The sequence below is a fragment of the Triticum dicoccoides genome, chromosome 7A (genome assembly GCF_002162155.2).
Source record: "Triticum dicoccoides isolate Atlit2015 ecotype Zavitan chromosome 7A, WEW_v2.0, whole genome shotgun sequence".
Lineage (NCBI taxonomy): Eukaryota > Viridiplantae > Streptophyta > Magnoliopsida > Poales > Poaceae > Triticum > Triticum dicoccoides.
In genome coordinates, this window is record NC_041392.1 from 729,129,221 (window position 1) to 729,141,517 (window position 12,297).

Sequence of the window (12,297 nt, forward strand, 5' to 3'; positions counted from 1 at the left end):
CGGGCTCTTCCTAATTTGGGATAGATCGCTAATGTTCGGGTGGGTGGGTGGAATTAAATCCGAAGCCTCACCCCATCTGAGGCTCAGAGGCCGAGGAATTTCCGAACTCGAAAATTTGGATTCCTGGATGTTGTCCAATGAATCCAGTCCGTTGCCTTACTCTAAGTTCAGGTCTTGAGTGATATCCTCCCCTCCGCGGGTATCCGGCTTGGAGGGATCGGGAATCCGGACGTAACTAGTCCTTAAGATAGATGAGGGGTCGTCGCACTGTCCCTCTACCATGGCAACATGATGGGTGACTTGGGGAGAGTTAATCTCTCTCAGATCGGGCTTGGGCCCAATCTGGTCGTAATCCGTAGCGACTCCCAGGGCGGCGATGCGATCCAAGAGCTCGTTTATGGAGGAGAGCTCCATTCGATCTAACTGCTCGGCGAGTTCCGAGCTGACATGAAGATTGTTTTCGATGGCTCGAGAGGTCATCATCGGCGCAGAAGCCGAACAGGCGGTCATAAGAAAACCACCTAGCCAGAGGATTTGGCCGACAGCCAAAGCTCCCTTAGCAACGGTGCCATCTTTAAAGACGGGGCAAGGCATCCTTCCTGATGGCGATGACATAGAGGAACTCTCAATGAAAGCACCAATGTCGGTGTCAAAACCGACGGATCTCGGGTAGGGGGTCCCGAACTGTGCGTCTAGGCCGGATGGTAACAGGAGCCAAGGGACACGAAGTTTTACCCAGGTTCGGGCCCTCTCGATGGAGGTAAAACCCTACGTCATGCTTGATTAATATTGATGATATGGGTAGTACAAGAGTAGATCTACCACGAGATCACAGAGGCCAAACCCTAGAAGCTAGCCTATGGTATGATTGTTGTGTATGAATGTGTTGTCCTACGGACTAAAACCCTCCAGTTTATATAGACACCGGATAGGGTTAGGGTTACATAGAGTCGGTTACAATGGTAGGAGATCTACATATCCATATCGCCAAGCTTGCCTTCCACGCCAAGGAAAGTCCCTTCCGGACACGGGACGAAGTCTTCAATCTTGTATCTTCATAGTCCAGGAGTCCGGCTGAAGGTATAGTCTGGCCATCCGGACACCCCCTAATCCAGGACTCCCTCACTTGCGAACCGTGCCTCATGGGAAGATGACTAAGACTCCGTTCTCCGGAACAATGGAGCAAGCAACTGACTTATTGGTAATAATACATACTTATTTATGCAGTCCGATGAATGTTGAGGCTCGCGGCAGGTATCATTATTTTCTAATCTTCACAGATGATTTGAGCAGATATGAGTATATCTACTTGATGAAACACAAGTCTGAAATATTTGAAAAGTTCAAAGAATTTCAGAGTGAAGTGGAGAATAGTCGTAGCAAAAATAAAAGTTTCTACGATATGATCGCAGAAGTAAAATATTTGAGTTACGAGTTTGGCATTCAATTAAAACAATGTGAAATAGTTTCGCTACTCACGCCACCTGGAACACCACAGTGTAATGGTGTGTCCGAACATCATAACCGTGCTTTATTAGATATTGTGCGGTCTATGATGTCTCTTACCGATTACCACTATCATTTTGGGGTTATGCATTAGAGACAACTACATTCACATTAAATAGGGCACCATCTAAATCCATTGAGATGACGCCGTATGAACTGTGGTTTGGCGAGAAACCTAAGCTGTCGTTTCTTAAAGTTTGGGACTGTGATGCTTATGTGAAAAAGTTTCAACTTGATAAGCTCGAACCCAAATTGGAGAAGTAAATCTTCATAGGATACCCAAAAGAAAATGTTGGGTACACCTTCTATCATAGATCCGAAGGCAAGATATTCATTGCTGAGAATGGATCCTTTCTTGAGAAGGAGTTTCTCTCGAAAGAAGTGAGTGGGAGGAAAGTAGAACTTGATGAGGTAATTGTACCTACTCCCTTATTGGAAAGTAGTTCATCACAGAAATCTGTTCCTGTGACTACTACACCAATTAGTGAGGAAGCTAATGATGATGATCATGTAACTTCAGATCAAGTAACTACCGAACCTCGTAGGTAAACCAGAGTGAGATCTGCACCAGAGTAGTACGGTAATCCTGTTCTGGAAGTCATGTTACTAGACCATGATGAACTTGCGAACTATGAGGAAGCGATGATGAGCCCAGATTCCGCGAAATGCTTTGAAGCCATGAAATCTGAGATGAGATCCATGTATGAAAACAAAGTATGGACTTTGATTGAATTGCCCATTGATCGGCGAGCAATTGAGATTAAATGGATCTTCAAGAGGAAGACGGACGCTGATAGTAGTGTTACTATCTACAAAGCTAGAATTGTCGCAAAAGGTTTTCGACAAGTTCAAGGTGTTGACTACGATGAGAGTTTCTCACTCGTATCTATGCTTAAGTCTATCCGAATCATGTTAGCAATTGCCGCATTTTATGAAATCTGGCAAATGGATAAAAAAACTGCATTCCTTAATGGATTTATTAAAGAAGAGTTGTATATGATGCAACCAGAAGGTTTTGTCAATCCTAAAGGTACTAACAAAATATGCAAGCTCCAGCGATCCATCTATGGACTGGTGCAAGCATCTCGGAGTTGGAATATACGCTTTGATAAGTTAATCAAAGCATATAGTTTTATACAGACTTGCGGTGAAGCCTGTATTTACAAGAAAGTGAGTGGGAGCACTACAGCCTTTCTGATAAGTATATGTGTATGACATATTGTTGATCGGAAATAATGTAGAATTAATCTGCAAAGCATAAAGGAGTGTTTGAAAGGAGTTTTTCAAAGAAAGACCTCGGTGAAGCTGCTTATATATTGAGCATCAAGATCTATAGAGATAGATCAAGACGCTTGATAAGTTTTCAATGAATACATACCTTGACAAGTTTTTGAAGTAGTTCAAAATGGAACAGTCAAAGAAAGAGTTCTTGCCTATGTTACAAGGTGTGAAATTGAGTAATACTCAAAGCCTGACCATGGCAGAAGATAGATAGAGAATGAAAGTCATTCCCTATGTCTCAGCCATAGGTTCTATAAAGTATGTCATGCTGTGTACCAGACCTATTTTATACCCTGCCCTGAGTTTGGCAAGGGAGTACAATAGTGATCTAGGAGTAGATCACTGGACATTGGTCAAAATTATCCTTAGTGGAATAAGGATATGTTTCTCGATTATGGAGGTGACATAAGGTTCATCGTAAAGGGTTACGTCGATGCAAGTTTTGAAACTAATCCAGATGACTCTAAGTCTCAATCTGGATACATATTGAAAGTGGGATCAATTAGCTAGAGTAGCTCCATGCAGAGCATTGTTGACATAGAAATTTGCAAAATACATACGGATCTGAATATGGCAGACCCGTTAACTAAACTTCTCTCACAAGCAAAACATGATCACACCTTAGTACTCTTTGGGTGTTAATCACATAGCGATGTGAACTAGATTATTGACTCTAGTAAACCCTTTGGGTGTTGGTCACATGTCGATGTGAACTATGGGTGTTAATCACATGGTGATGTGAACTATTGGTATTAAATCACATGGCGATGTGAACTAGATTATTGACTCTAGTGCAAGTGGGAGACTGAAGGAAATATGCCCTAGAGGCAATAATAAAGTTATTATTTATTTCCTTATATCATGATAAATGTTTATAATTCATGCTAGAATTGTATTAACCGGAAACATAATACATGTGTGAATACATAGACAAACAGAGTGTCACTAGTATGCCTCTACTTGACTAGCTCGTTGATCAAAGATGGTTATGTTTCCTAACCATAGACATGAGTTGTCATTTGATTAACGGGATCACATCATTAGGAGAATGATGTGATTGACTTGACCCATTCTGTTAGCATAGCACTTGATCGTTTAGTTTGTTGCTATTGCTTTCTTCATAACTTATACATGTTCCTATGACTATGAGATTATGCAACTCCCGTTTACCGAAGGAACACTTTATGTGCTACCAAACGTCACAATGTAACTGGGTGATTATAAAGGTGCTCTACAGGTGTCTCCGAAGGTACTTGTTGGGTTGGCGTATTTCAAGATTAGGATTTGTCACTCCGATTGTCGGAGAGGTATCTCTGGGCCCTCTCGGTAATGCACATCACTTAAGCCTTGCAAGCATTGCAACTAATAAGTTAGTTGCGGGATGATGTATTACGGAACGAGTAAAGAGACTTGCCGGTAACAAGATTGAACTAGGTATTGAGATACCGACGATCGAATCTTGGGCAAGTAACATACCGATGACAAAGGGAACAACGTATGTTGTTATGCGGTCTGACCGATAAAGATCTTCGTAGAATATATGGGAGCCAATAGAGCATCCAGGTTCCGCTATTGGTTATTGACCGGAGACATGTCTTGGTCATGTCTACATAGTTCTCGAACCCGTAGGGTCCGCACCCTTAAAGTTTCGGTGACGATTGTATTATGAGTTTATGTGGTTTGATGTACCGAAGGTAGTTCAGAGTCCCGGATGAGATCGGGGACATGACGAGGAGTCTCGAAATGGTCGAGACGTAAAAATCGATATATTGGACGACTATATTCGGACATCGGAAAGGTTCCGAGTGATTCGGGCATTTTCGGGGGTACCGGGGAGTTACGGGAATACGAGGAAGAAGTAATGGGCCTCATGGGCCAAGTGGTGGAAGAGAGGAGGCAGGGCGCGCGGCCCCCCTAGCCCAAACCGAATTGGACTAGGGGGCCGGCCCCCTTTCCTCCTTTTCCTCCTTCTCCTTCCTTCTCCTTCTCCTCCTTCCTTTCCTCCTCCTAGTAGGAGTAGGAAAGGGGAGTCCTACTCCTACTAGGAGGAGGACTCCTCCTCCTGGCGCGCCCATAGAGGGCCGGCCGGCCTCCCCCCTTGCTCCTTTATATACAGGGGCAGGGGGCACCTCTGACACACAAGTTGATCAGTTGATCTCTCCCAGCCGTGTGCGGTGCCCCCCTCCACCATATTCCACCTTTGTCATATCGTAGCGGTGCTTAGGCGAAGCCCTGCGTCGGTATCAACATCGTCACCGTCACCACGCCGTCATGCTAACGGAACTCTCCCGTGAAGCTCTGTTAGATCGGAGTTCGCGGGACGTCATCGAGCTGAACCTGTGCTGAACTCGGAGGTGCCGTGCGTTCGGTACTTGGAACGGTCGGATCGTGAATACGTACGACTACATCAACCGTGTTGTGCTAACGCTTCCGCTTTCGGTCTACGAGGGTACGTGGACAACACTCTCCCCTCTCGTTGCTATGCATCACCATGATCTTGCGTGTGCATAGGAATTTTTTTGAAATTACTATGTTCCCCAACAGCTTGCGACACCTAAACCTGCTTCTGCTATTCGTTCTGATATGTCGCATGTTATTGATGATGCCACTTCTGCTATACATGATACTTATGATGAAACTACTTCTATGCTTGATACTACTGTGCCACTTGGTGAATTTCTTGATGAATACTTGCTAGGGCTAGAGAGAATGAAAATATTGAATCTGATAATACTGATGAAAGTGATGATGAAGACTTGCCTGTTATTCCTAAGGGTTATGTTTTTGATAAAGAAGCTTCTTTAGCTCTTTTAGCTTGCAAAGATAGATACAAACTCAAGAGGTTATTAGCTAAATGGAATCAGCAATCTCTAAATGCTAGAATGAAACCTGACCCTGCTTTTGCTACTTCACCTATCTGTGTTACTGATAAGGATTATGAATTCTCTGTTGATCCTGATATAATTACTTTGGTTGAATCTGATCCTTTTCATGGCTATGAATCTGAAACTGTTGTGGCACATCTTACTAAATTTAATTATATTGCCACCATGTTCACTAAAAATGAGAGAACTTGCTACTTTTATATCCTTAAAATATTTCCGTTCTCATTAAAGGGTGATGCTAAGATATGGTTTAATTCTCTTGATCATGGTTGTGTGCGTTGTCCCCAGGATATGATTTATTACTTCTCTGCTAAATATTTCCCTGCTCATAAGAAACAAGCTGCTTTAAGGGATATATATAATTTTGTGCAAATTGAAGAAGAGAGTCTCCCACAAGCTTGGGGGAGGCTTCTCAAGTTACTTAATGCTTTGCCTAATCATCCTCTTAAGAAAAATGAAATACTTGATATCTTTTATAATGGACTAACCAATGCCTCCAGAGATTACCTGGATAGGTGTGCTGGTTCTGTCTTCAGGGAAAGAACACCGGATGAAGCTGAAATTCTATTGAATAATATGTTGACAAATGAAAATAATTGGACACCTCCGGAGCCAATTCCCGAGCCTATTCCTAAACCAACTCCGAAGAAGAGGGGTATTCTATTTCTCAGTCCTGAAGATATGCAAGAGGCAAAGAAATCTATGAAAGAAAAAGGTATTAAAGCTGAAGATGTTAAGAATTTACCTCCTATTGAAGAAATACATGGTCTTAATTTACCGCCTGTTGAAGAAACATATGATCTTAATCCTTTACCTATTGAAGAAACTCATGGTCTTGATAACCCGACACAGGTAGTAAAGGTAAATTCTCTCTATAGATATGATAAAGCTGAAATCCCATTTACTAAGTTTGCTAGCCCATGCTTAGATGAGTTTGATAAATTTATGGCTAAGCAAGAAGATATTAATGCTTATTTTGGTAGACAATTGAAATACAATTCAAATATGCTTGAACACTTGGGTGATTATATGGCTAATGTTAAAGGTGAACTTAAACTTATTAGTAAACATGCTTCTATGGTTACCACTCAAGTAGAACAAGTACTTAAAGCTCAAAATGATTTGCCCAATGAATTGAATAGTAAGAATAATGATAATGTTGTTAGAGTTATGACTAGAGGTGGTAGAATGACTCAGGAACCTTTCTATCCTGAAGGCCACCCTAAGAGAATTGAGCAAGATTCTCAGAGAAATAATATAGATGCACCTGGTCCTTCTAAAAGGAAGAAAAAGAAAAATGGTAGGACTTTGCATGCTTCTAGTGAACCTATTACTCAAACACCTGAGAACCCAAACGATATTTCTATCTCTGATACTGAAACACAATCTGGTAATGAACCTGAAACTAGTGATAAGGTTAATGATAATGTTCATGATGATGCTCAACCTAGTGATGATAATGATATAGAAATTGAACCTGTTGTTGATCTTGATAACCCACAATCAAAAAATCAACGTTATGATAAGCAAGACTTTGTTGCTAGGAAACACGGTAAAGAAAGAGAACCATGGGTTCAGAAACCCATGCCTTTTCCTCCCAAACCATCCAAGAAAAATGATGATGAGGATTTTGAGTGCTTTGCTGAAATGATTAGACCTATCTTTTTGTGTATGCGATTAACTGATATGCTTAAAATAAATCCTTATGCTAAGTACCTGAAAGAAATTGTCACTAATAAAAGAAAGATGCCGGAAGCTGAAATTTCCACCATGCTTGCTAATTATACTTTTAAGGGTGGAATACCAAAGAAACTTGGAGATCCCGGTGTACCAACTATACCATGCTCCATTAAAAGAAACTATGTTAAAACTGCCTTATGTGATCTTGGAGCCGGTGTTAGTGTTATGCCTCTCTCTTTATATCGTAGACTTGATTTGAATAAGTTGACACCTACTGAAATATCTTTGCAAATGGGTGATAAATCAACTGCTATACCTGTCAGTATTTGTGAGGATGTGCCTGTTGTAGTTGCAAACGTTACTATTTTAACGGACTTTGTTATTCTTGATATTCCCGAGGACGATAGTATGTCTATTATTCTTGGAAGACCCTTTTTGAATACTGCAGGGGTTGTTATTGATTGCACTAAAGGCAATGTCACTTTTCATGTTAATGGTAATGAGCATACGGTACACTTTCCGAGGAAACAACCTCAAGTTCCTAGTATCAACTCTATTGGAAAAACTCCATCGATTATATTTGGAGGTTTTGAATTTCCTCTTCCTACTGTCAAGAAGAAATATGATATTCTTATTACTGGGGATGTGCATATCCCCGTTGAGGTAACATAGTGTTATTCAAAATTTCTCCGGTTCCATGTTATTCGGAATGAGTTCGTTAACAAGACTTGATCAACCTTGTTAGTGGATTCCTTTTGCTGATCATGAGATGGATGAAACTAGAAGGCACAACCTTGTGTACCCTCCTTTTACTTTCTGTTATTTATATTAAATAAAATAAAAATAGTATTTTTCTGTCTGTTACCTGATTATCCGTGCAATATAAAAATACCCCGAAAATAAAAGTTCTCCAAATGCCCTGAAATTTAAATATGATTTTTTCTGGAATATTTGAGAATATTTTGCACTGGGAACACAGTAGGGGGGTCACCCACCTGCCCACGAGGGTGGAGGGCGCGCCCTACCCCCTGGGCGTGCCCCTTGCTTCGTGGGCCCATGGTGGCCCTCCTCCACTTATCCTTTCACCCACACACTTCTTCTTCCTCCCACAAACACGAATATCTAGCTCAAGCACGAGTTCTAGCTCATTTTGCTGCCATTTTCGATCTCCTTGCTCAAAGCACCTCTCACAAAACTGCTTGGGGAGATTGTTCCTTGGTATGTGACTCCTCCATTGGTCCAATTAGTTTTTGTTCTAGTGCTTTATTCATTACAAATTTTTGCAGCCTAGGTGACCATGTTCTTGAGCTTGCATGTCAAATTTATATGGTTCCAAGTAGTTTTGATGCATGATATAGGCCCTAGGCACTTGTAGGAGTAGTTGCTATCAATATTATTGAGTTTGATTTACTTTTATTTTGAAGTTACTAAAAATTTCAGAATTTTTCATAAAATAATGAAGAGACTTTTGAGGGGCTCATCGAGCCGAAGCTCGAACGAAAAGGCACAGAAGCCCAAGTATAATCTGCCTCGCACCGCGGACGTTCAGTCGTCTGAATGGCCTTCTGATGATTTCTTGAGAGCAGCCGGGATTTATGAAGATTTTTATGAATTGGCTAAGAATTCAGGCCTCACCGCTTTCCTCCACGACCAACGCGATCGGGCAGTACCTTGTTCCGTTAGAGGCTATTCACGCCTATCAGAACCCTACATCAGCCACAGAGCTAGAGCCGGAACCACAAATTGATCCTCCACGACAGTCTAATTACCAGTGGGATCCGGAGATGATTGCCAACTAGTGGCAATCGGAGTCTTCTTATTCGCAGTACGACTCCAACTATTATTATGGATATCCGCCAGGCCAGCCGTGGCCATAGACCAACTTAGGCCAAAAGCCTAAGCTTGGGGGAGTACGTATTTCTCACCGACATTACATTTATGTTCACACACTCATTGCTTGATGTCGGTGCTCATACTTTTGCACTGTATCATCCATGCTAGTTTATTTTCCTTTTTATGCTTTCTTCTTGTGTGTTTAATAAACCTTAAGAAAAACCAAAAAAATTAGTTGTAGCTTTTAATTAGTTTACTTTCCATGCTTGTAGTAGTAATTAAAAAGAAAACCCAAAAAGATCTCCTATTCTTCATTTGCTTGTTGGGAGCTCTCCCGTGTAAATAGTTTTATTTCTTTTATTTTCTTTGGGGGTCGATAGGAGAAGACCATGATTAAATTGTTGAAGTGGCTCTTATATGCATTATTTTTGATCTGACAAAAGAGCCCATATTGCCTTGTCTTCTCCTGTTTATTGAATGCTTGCAAATTCCAGCTTAGTCCAATGCAGTTGCACTATTATTATTATTCACATCATTCGGTCGTGCAAGTGAAAGGCAATAATGATGATTATATGATGAACTTATTGAGATGAGAAAAGCTGGTATAAACTCGACCTCTCTTGTTTTTGTAAATATGATTAGTTCATCGTTCCTAATTCAGCCTATTATGAATAAACATGTTTGCAATGACAACTAGAGATCATAGTTCTTGTGCCATGCTTGATTAGCTAGGAGCTTATAATGGTTTACCTTGCGTGCCAACATGCTATTAAAATGGTTGTGATGTGGTATGATAGGGTGGTATCCTCCTCTGAATGATTTAAGTGACTTGACTTGGCACATGTTCACACATGTAGTTGAAACAAAATCAACATAGCCTTCAGGATATTTATATTCATGGTGGATTATATCCTACTCATGCTTGCATTCGGTGTTGATTAATTTTAATGCATGTTCATGACTGTTGTCGCTCTCTAGCTGGTCGCTTCCCGGTATTTTGCTAGCCTTCACCTGTACTAAGCGGGAATACTGCTTGTGCATCCAACTCCATAAACCCCAAAGTTGTTCCATACGAGTCCATTATACCTACCTATTTACAGTATCTACCTGCCGTTCCAAGTAAATTTGTATGTGCCAAACTCTAAACCTTCAAATAAATATCCTGTTTTGTATGCTCGAATAGCTCATGTATCAACTAGGGCTGTCCGTATCTTCCATGTTAGGCGGGTTATTCTCAAGAGGAGTGGACTCCGCTCCTCACTCACGAAAAAAAGTGGCTGGTCACCGGGATGCCCAGTCCCATGCTTTATGCAAACTAAATCAAAATAATTGCAAACAAAACTCCCCCTGGGAATGTTGTTAGTTGGAGGCACTCGTTGTTTCGAGCAAGCCATGGATTGATGCTTGTTGGTGGAGGGGGAGTATAAAATTTACTATTCTGTTTGGGAACCGCCTATAATGTGTGTAGCATGGAAGATATCGCCATCTCTTGGTAGTTATGTTGACAATGAAAGTATACCGCTCAAAATTTTATTCACCTCTATTTCAAAACCGAGCTCTGACACCTCTACAAATCCCTGCTTCCCTCTGCGAAGGGCCTATCTATTTACTTTCATGCTGAGTCATCCTCATCTTATTAAAAAGCACCAGTTGGAGAGCACCGTTGTCATTTGCATTCATTACTGTTAGTTTACATTGAGTATGACTTGACTGGATCTCTTTTACCATGAATTACAATGCCTATTAAGTCCTTCGTCTTTAAAGGTGCTCTGCATTTATGTTTTGCGGTCTTAGAAAGGGCTAGCGATATACCATCTTGTTATATCATGTTATGATTGTTTTGAGAAAGTGTTGTCATCCGAGATTTATTATTATTGCTCGCTAATTGATTACACCATTGATATGAGTAAACTTGAGACCTAAGCATTATTGTGAATATGGTTAGTTATAATCTTTGCTGAAAACTTGAATGCTGGGTTTACATATTTACAACAACAAGAGCAAACAGAGTTTGTAAAAGTTTTTCTTTATCACTTTAAGTTTATCAACTGAGTTGCTTGAGGACAAGCAAATGTTTATGCTTGGGGGAGTTGATACGTCTCGGTCGTATCTAGTTTTCCAAACACTTTTGCCCTTGTTTTCGACTCTAACTTGCATGATTTGAATGGAACTAACCCGGACTGACGCTGTTTTCAGCAGAATTACCATGGTGTTATTTATGTGCAGAAACAAAAGTTCTCGAAATGACCTAAAACTTCACGGAACAACTTTTCAGAAAATATAAAAAATCCTTGCAAAAGATGAAGGCCAGGGCACCCCCCTACCTTGTGGGCCCCCTGGAGCTCCTCCGACCTCAACTCCAACTCTATATATTGTGTTTCGGGGAGAAAAAAATCAGAGAGAAGAATTCATCGCGTTTACGATACGGAGCCGCCGCCAAGCCCTAAAACCTCTCGGGAGGGCTGGTATGGAGTCCGTTCGGGGCTCCGGAGAGGGGAATCCGTCGCCATCGTCATCATCAACCATCCTCCATCACCAATTTCATGATGCTCACTGCCGTGCGTGAGTAATTCCATCGTAGGCTTGCTGGACGGTGATGGGTTGGATGGGATCTATCATGTAATCGAGTTAGTTTTGTTAGGGTTTGATCCCTAGTATCCACTATGTTCTGAGATTGATGTTGCTATGACTTTGCTATGCTTAATGCTTGTCACTAGGGCTCAAGTGCCATGATTTCAGATCTGAACCTATTATGTTTTCATCAATATATGAGAGTTCTAGATCCTATATTGCAAGTCTATAGTCACCTATTATGTGTTATGATCCGTTAACCCCGAAGTGACAATAATCGGGATACTTACCGGTGATGACCGTAGTTTGAGGAGTTCATGTATTCACTATGTGTTAATTCTTTGTTCCGGTACTCTATTAAAAGGAGGCCTTAATATCCCTTAGTTTTCGTAAGGACCCCGTGCCACGGGAGGGTAGGACAAAAGATGTCATGCAAGTTCTTTTCCATAAGCACATATGACTATATTCGGTATACATGCCTACATTACATTGATGAACTGGAGCTAGTTCTATGTCACCCTAGGTTATGACTGTTACATGA